The sequence below is a fragment of the Diadema antillarum genome, unplaced genomic scaffold (genome assembly GCF_040938485.1).
Source record: "Diadema antillarum isolate AM-2024a unplaced genomic scaffold, OU_Dant_1.0 seq00000773_RagTag, whole genome shotgun sequence".
NCBI lineage: Eukaryota > Metazoa > Echinodermata > Echinoidea > Diadematoida > Diadematidae > Diadema > Diadema antillarum.
The window spans coordinates 213,367-221,941 of NW_027271662.1; the positions used below are offsets into that span (position 1 = coordinate 213,367).

Consider the following 8,575-nt stretch of genomic DNA (forward strand, 5'->3'; position numbering starts at 1 on the left):
AGGCAGCGGGAGCCAAAAAGGACCCGCAGAAATATTGATGAGGATCATAGGGGTAGAGGTTTCAGGGACGGAGAGCGATGGAGAGAGGGTTTTCCTCCTTTCCAAACGAATGAAGGTCCAGCTGACGGTCATGGTCGCAGAACGAAGAGACGTCAGGATTGGCTCCATGGTCAAGACAGGAAAAAAACAGAGGGTCTTTTGAATTTTTATTGACACTTCACGTCCATACCATCTTACAGAACTTAACGGAACGTTATCAGTATTCCTGAGTGACAGTGCATGTAAATCGAGTAGTCAGGAAATGTACCGAACATTATACATATTTGTGAGGCAAATAAGCATAGTGAGATTAATGTGAAAACTACTTACCAATATCATTGTTTGCTGTGGCCACCAACAATGTTGTATGTTCTGTTGTTTATATCCGTGTACACAACTCCACATCTGAATTTACGTTCAATAATCACGTGTGTCAATTATAATAATTTCAGTATGTAACATTTATCATATTCCTGGTGAAGTGAGGATGTATTCCGAAGTATGTCACTAAATCGCAATGGTCCACAGCAATGAGATACACGGCAGACACTTCTTTAAGGACACTCTGAGTGCAGCGCAGATAAGTATACACATACAGGGCGAGTCGATTAGGTTATTATGTGCCAATACGAAATTGTTTCCCTGTCGGAAGTGAATTCATTTGATTGAGTATAATAGTTTTTTTCATGCATCCTTGTAGACGATTTATGCCTGTCACTGCCTGTAGTGAAATTTACAAAACAAAGTTGAGATTACTCACTTGTCCAAGTACCACCATTTCTATAGATATCTGAAGGGAATGTAATAAAATCTAATGTTAAAGTTATCAGTAGACACGGTAGGTGAACCGGTGTCAAACCTTTTGTTGTTATGGAAATCGTATTGTCTTATTACAGTATCGTTCAAAAAGTCTGTAGGTTAGCACTTGTTCGGGTATGCGATGCAACGAATTCAGAGTGAGATAATTGTCGTATTTACGACTAATATAGCGAAAGCCACTAAGTAATACCAAAGTCTATATTCCTAATTTTGATTAGTTGTTTTATTTGTGTACTTGGTAATGTGTATTGTAATTACATTGTGATCAGGAGATGTACTCTCTGTATGGCTTTTAAAAGTCACATTTCAGGGTAGCTGAAGCCTGCCGATATCAAATTTCTGAGATGATTTGAGACAGATACGATTTTCGCTTTTCGTTTCATGTCGATCAGAATTGTTATTGTTCATTAATACAATACATGGCGAAGAGTGCGGTAAAATGTTTAAGTTTTGGTCGGCCATAACTACTCAGAAAAAAATAGCGAAACGAAGACGATTGCAGGTACTCTAGTTATAGTATATATAAAATCATGTAGCATAGTAGTTATGTACATTTGTATGATTTTATGGGTATTGTTATTTTGCTGATTGGTAGCTGCTGTATTTTTGTCTTGAAGTCGAACTAAAGAAGCAGGGCCTGAAATCTGCGTAACAAAGCAAATTGATTTGTTTGTTTCATATTGTTACATATTCCACGTTTTAACAAATAGGGCATTAACATAACAAAAACTTGAATGAGTGAATTGTCAACTAAGCAAATAGGAGAATTTCAACGTGAAATATGAGGAGTCTTCATAGAAGCATTAGGGCGTAGATTCCCAAAAGTTGACTTGAGATGAATTCTTATATGAAATTTACAGTTGTAAAGGATAACAAGTTTTAAAGTTGGAAAGTGCATCGTCAAAGAATATAAAAAAGAAAGAAATTAATGGCCGCTACATTAACCTAGAAGAGAGTGGAGTTTGATGTCTGTCCACTGTATGGCAGGTGCCCCTGTAATTCTACCAGTTCTACAAGATTCTGAAGTTCGATCGTGTTAACAGATCCTATCTTATGGAATATGCCCTCAAAATACAGATTGGGTAGAACCATGTTGTGTTGTAGATGATTCTAGGAATGTATGTGAGGCAAGTACACCGTGCTTTACTCTGTCTTGAAATCAGTCCCATACCATTGCAGTTACCGAATTATTTCTGTTTATACGAATCGCATATGAACAATTTAAGTTCGTCAGTTGATTTAATTTGATGTAAGCTCCAGAGTTTATGCTAAAAGGTGTAGTGAATCTTTTGATGAAAGTGAATTTGTGGATCATGAGACATGGCAGATCGGCTCCTTTACAGGGAAAATTGAACCTCTGTCAGGCGCTGACATGTCCAATGACTATAACTTTGAAACTCTGAGAAACGATACTCAGTTATCTTTACATGCTTTGTAAATCAAACATGTATAAGTTGTCGTGTATTTCATTTATATATAAGAATATGCATACATAATATATAAGTACTTGTATATAAACGTTAGCCTATGAGTATTTCAGGTAAAATCACTGGTTGAACAAACTCAGAGGCATTATAATAAAATGTTAGATTTATTTCATATTCAGATATATCGACATGATAAGACCTGTAGGTATGTTTTTATATCGCATTCTCTATACTTCTGTTACCAGTTTCACATCACAGTATACATCTGCGTTATACGTGATCTCTTAACAACGACTTGAACGAATTTGTTTTTCTAGAATGAAACACCCCCTTCATTCAACTTACATTGAAAATGAGTTTATCATTAAACTATGTATGTAAGTTCACTCTTCCTAATATCAATGAAGTATTGTTTGTAATGTTTCCGTTATTTTCTAACAAACAAGACTTCATTTCAAATCAAGTTACACCCTACGCAAGAATAAAATGGTTACTCATAAAGTGCAAATGAACTACAATTGTACCTATAAGATTTTCTCGTAGTGGCATATCGCGCTCAGTCCGAGAGCAAATGGTGTAATTAGTCGTACAACTGCTTTCAATGCAGTGTGAGTTTTTGTATGTATTTATGTATATAGACTGACGTCAACTGTACAGGTAACCAGGCAAACATTCAAAAGCAGATTAATACAGTCTGTCAATTAGTATTATTTGCTACCCATACGTTACTTCAAATGTAAATGTTACACTCTCTGTAAATGTTTCCTGGACAACAAGAACCAGCAGGGACATTATTATACGTTACATACTTCATACGCATAAGAATAACTTTCTAACATACAGTAAACCTACGTTTTATTTACTACAGTGGTTCATAACTTATATAATACACAGAAGTGATATTAACCGGTGCTATGAATTCTGTGCAGGATAATGTAAACCAATCTTTTCAGACAATACATGTGTACGGGATTAATTTTGCGTACAGAGTTGCACATGAATGTCAAAGTTAAAACTTTTTTCTTTATCTTTTTCCTCAAAAATATATGAACAGAAACAAAATTTCAATTCGATTATTCTGACAACGGCCGCGCCGGAATGCAGAATACGGCTCTGACATTGTGATGCTTTTTTATTCATGCGTCTGTTTTCTGTTATGAGTAGCATCACTTGTTTCACAAACCCTCATCAATCATTTGAATGCACATAATGTACTGTGAATGCATATAATGATTAAGAAAAAAAAATCGTGGCCAGGCTTTAGAAAAATCATGTTTCATTCTGCTTACCGCGGTTAGTATGGTCGAGTGCCAGGAAAATGATTATTAAACAGTCTTTAAGTCTCTCATGTAGTACTTTTTGGTTACGAGTATGTTTAAGGACTTGGTTATATGTATAACTAGTAGTTAAGCTTAATTTTCATTAATTGAATTTTAATACGGGAGCATGCAGTGAGGATTCGGCTACAACCAAAAGTTTAACTGTTGATTTGATTCGATTTTATTTCTGCATTTTCGCTGAGTAAATATAACGTCACAAACAATTTTCCACATTAACCATACATTGGACAAAAACAAATAATATAATGATATGTGTACTCATGTATATATACAGATCATAGAATATAGTATACGTAAAAAGTAGTCAATTGTAGTTTGTGAAAGCGTGCCTATATACTTACGCCTTTTAATCAAGATACTTGTACGTCTTCAAACTTCATAATGACTAGACATGTAGACTTAGATGATTTTTAAAACTTTCAGAAAGATTGATCGTATTATGATGAACTGTCTTATCTGGTGTAGCACAATGAGGTGTGACAAACAGCATCGTAATTATTGGTAATGATGAATGACGATAGCCTTTTCCTCTTACTTACACCTGCACCGACCAGTCACAATGACAGTTATTGACGAAGTTGTTTGAAAAGAAGTTTTTCATGGCTTAAATGTGCCAACTAAGAAGCTCTTTCTGTAGGATTTAAGCCGTCATCGACTGAAAAGTTGTCTTTGCCCACTTCAACTATAATCAGCTATTGGAAATGGTTACACATGTGCTATTACAAGCATGTTTTCTCTAGTACAGGTTTGACAGTGCAATGATATTGATATCTTACGAATTTATTCCAGTTTGATCAATGTTGAGGTGGAATCAGGGTCGTCGTACATCTCGTTGCCCTCTCAAAGCAAAAGCGCTGCTGTTGATGACCAAGGGGCAGTCACACAATACCCTGAGAAGCTCGTAAGAAATTTTCGGCAGAGACCGGAGGGGGGGGGGGGGGTCATGTGGGCTGACTAGACTCCCACCTGACCCCCATCCTGCCACTCGCACCCTTAAATCTGAGTTTAAATAACCCCCCCCCCCCCCAAAAAAAGAAGATAATAATAACAAATAAATAGATAAAAAATGAAAAAAATAAATAAAAATAAATAAATGAATAAAAATAAAAAAATGAACATATTATAGAGTCTAAGTACAAATTATTCAAAACGCCTGAATCTTCGGAAGGTTTCATGGCTCCTCGGGATTGGGGTGAAGAGAGAATGAAGGCAGCAGGATTACCCCCCCCCCCCCACCCATCTTGCTCACAAAATACACTGATACCTATGTATGAATTTGCATTTTCAACACAAAATGCCCAGATATATGACTTCATTATCTGCCATTGGTTATAAGCGTTGATTTCTCTCTATTTGTCTTGGGTCTGCCACCTCTTATGTTGTGTCAGTCTCTACTCAGTGATTATGACTTCATCTGTTCAGTAAAACAACTGTTCAGAATACCGTCGCAGCTGTAGCACGACGCGTGTTCTACTAAAGGTATTTCAACAAAAATGCTCAAGTTCAAGTTCACTTTTCTCCATGTCAGCATATAAGTAATTCAAAAGCAGGGCACACGTTATACTCCCGATGAGAATTAAAGAAGTGAAATAATATTGAGTAATAAATAATTAGGGGACTGGAAATGGAGACCCCACTTGAAAAAAAAAAAGCTTGTAGATTGTGGGTCCCACCAGTTATACAAGTAAAAAGAATGCGAGGACATCAAATCCAGCAAAAATTACTTAATCAATGGACTGAATCAAATATAAATTAATGAATATATCATTGTTATTGTTAAAGGGGTTAAATATTAAAAGCAAAGTGTAAAATCCAGCCGTGACAAGACTAACAAACAGTATTCAACAAGACAGGTACCTTGTGGGTTTTTAAGTAGGTCCTGTATACCTTTGGGTGCAGTGATCTAAAAAAAGAAAATGTTCAGGATATCACTTTTGATGCATATGTGTAGGTCAGTTGTATCACAAACCATCATATATGAAATATTTGCAATAAAGCCTAAAACATAAGGAGATACCACTATTTTTCTCATTAAACCGTAACTGTCATGACTGTAGACGATTTAGTCTGAAATCATTTTTATAACTATTGTTCACATTATGGCCAATGTATATTTAACAATACTTAACATTGATTATACTGGTTCAAATTTTTACATTGGTTGTTTCCCTATTCCTATCTCACATTTTAGAACTATTTTGAAGCAGTATAGTGCTGGGTTTTTGTTTCATCTGCAAATGGCAAATTATGTCTTTAAGACACACAATGTTGCCTGCCGTAACCAAATACTAGTAGATCACACAGCGTGTTTGAAGAAAATACTTCAGACGTGATAGCGATTGTAAACATTGCCAGACAACCACAATAACTTTACAAAGCACACATTGATTTGACACTTCCTCGTCACATTTTTCGCAATACGCCCACTCGGTATTCCACATATTGCGAAATCCACTCAACGTGTAAACAGGAAGCGAGAAGAAATTGCGAAGTGCAGTATTTGACATACGTGATCCTAGATGTCGAGATAACAATGGGTGCGTGGTACGCAGGTTTGCATGGGCAAGGGCACAATAGTTATCATGCGTCTGTGGGGTGTGTGTGTGTGTGTGCGTTTGTGAGTATGTAAGGAGGGAATCTGTGTGAGTGAAAGTTCTTGACCAAAGATATTTACACCAGCAGGATTTGAAATCAGGAGCTTCCATTTATGTGTACAGTGCCCAGACTGCCATTTTAAGGGCAACGTCCTCACGGTAAGTGATTGACATTTGGACATTGTAAAGAATATATTATTATGAAACAATATACGGATTTAAAGTTTAATTACTAAATCTTTTGCCTACCTCGTATGAGAAACTAAAGAAAGTCAATAGATTTAAAACCATCTAAACACTGGTCATTATATCTGCGCATGCATAAGTCTATGCATATTTGCTTTATTTATTAACACAACACATTACGCATGCTGATGAAAAGTAAGGGGATCACTTACATTGCTTGTTATGAGATGCTACGAGTAGAAAGCGAATTTGGCTCCCGCCTAAATTTTGTCAGCAGTAGCCCACTACATCAGTGTCCAGTGCATGCATGTGTATGATTGTGTAATATCTTGTGTGTGTGCTCAGGATGTGCAAGTATGAATTCAGAGTGTCAACGGTTTGAGCGTTTCTACAAAAATAGAAGAAGAAAAAAGAAAATTAATAAGAATATGCTAAACATCCCACGCGACTTCTACAGGATGAAGATTGAAATGGATATCTATAGCTTATGACTGTGTAACTGCAATTCGCTAAAGCAAAATGTGCAACAATAATTTTTTGAAAGACGCAGTTCATCGACTGTCCGACAGTCGGTTATGCATATGCTATACTTACGCGACCAAGCAGAACCATTCGTGTTGCTTTATTCTAAAATGTAGCGCAATCTCATCCCATGTTCAAGTGTACTTAAGCAAACAGAGTAAAATCAAGCAACAGAACGATACATATTTTAGAAAGATCGGACATGAGTAAGACAACTAGCGAGTCTTTCAGTTCCAAATGATTTCGTGAAGCAGTAATCAAAGTCACAACCGCATTCGGCAAAAAGATGGGGTGATGACGCAATCATTGTCCCACTAGTCATCCACTGATCGGCAGACAAAGATTTATAATTTTTCCGTTTTTTTAAGGAAACGAGAGAGAGAGAGAGAGAGAGAGAGAGAAAAGAGTTTATTTAGATGTGCGCATTTATAAACGAGAATAATGATAACTTTAAAAACTGTAATAATATTTCAGGTCCGATTTTGATGAAGAAAAAAAAATGGAAAAAATGCGAGGACATCAAATCCAGTACAAATTACTTAATTAAAAAAAAATCCAGCCTTGACGAGACAAACAAACAGAATTCAACAAGACAGGTATAAGTTGTTGTGTTTTAAAGAAAGAAAAGAGAGAAAAAAAATATGGGCCCTATAAGTATAACAAATAATTTTCCCCAGACAATACTAACATAAAACAAACATAATAAATCTTAAAAATATTAACCAAGAATATTAAATATACCACGATGTCTCCACGATGGAGCTCATATAGGAAAATACAATTATTAAATATTACTTATAAGAGTAATATTATCCAATACCAAAAATAACAATCATGTCTCAAAAAAAAAGAGCTCATTATAAAGGTGACAATATCTATGTTGATGAATACCTCATTTTTTCACGCAAACTCGAATACAGTAACTCTGCAATACACGCGCGCGTGTATTACACACTTACCGACGCACATACACACAATACACGAGCGCGTGTATTGCACACTTACTCACCGACGCACATACACACCGCAAACACACACACACACATTTAACCACGCACACACATACTAATATCAGGGGTCAGCCCAAAATAATACACAACACCTAAAATAAAACACACACACAGTATTACAGAATAGAGAAAATTAACATAACTGCATCATTATTTCAAGGGAAACAAAAAAAAAAAAAATTATATATGTGTATAACACAGAGTTCTAAGCATCATAACAACGATTCGGGGAAAAACCAGAGGCGTTTACGCATCAGTATGTACAGGTATATACCTTGGGTTATTAAGAAACACAATGTTGCCTCCCGTAACCAAAATACTAATAGATCATACAACGTGTTTGCAGAAAATACTTCAGACGTGTGACGTCAAAGAAATACTAAACGAGAAAGGGGAAAAAATTGTTTATCTTTTTCAGTTTCGATGTTTCGCATCGATAAAAGAGGATGATGAACTTTAAAAATTGTAATAACATTTCAGGTCAGATTTTCGTGAAATTTATTCCATTTTCTTTATATGGCTTTACTTTATTGTAAGTCAACGTGAATAATGAGTAACTTTTCACTTTTTTATAAATTGCACGATGCCGACATACGCAGTGTCATGCATGGATACATGTTATAAACACTGCAGTAGCA

General features: G+C 35.8%; 1 pseudogene; it reads left to right on the top strand.

Moving 5' to 3' along the window:
• Window positions 1–5,742: 5,742 nt before the first annotated feature.
• Window positions 5,743–8,575, top strand: part of LOC139738897 (NFX1-type zinc finger-containing protein 1-like) — an 86,802-nt pseudogene continuing 83,969 nt past the window's right edge.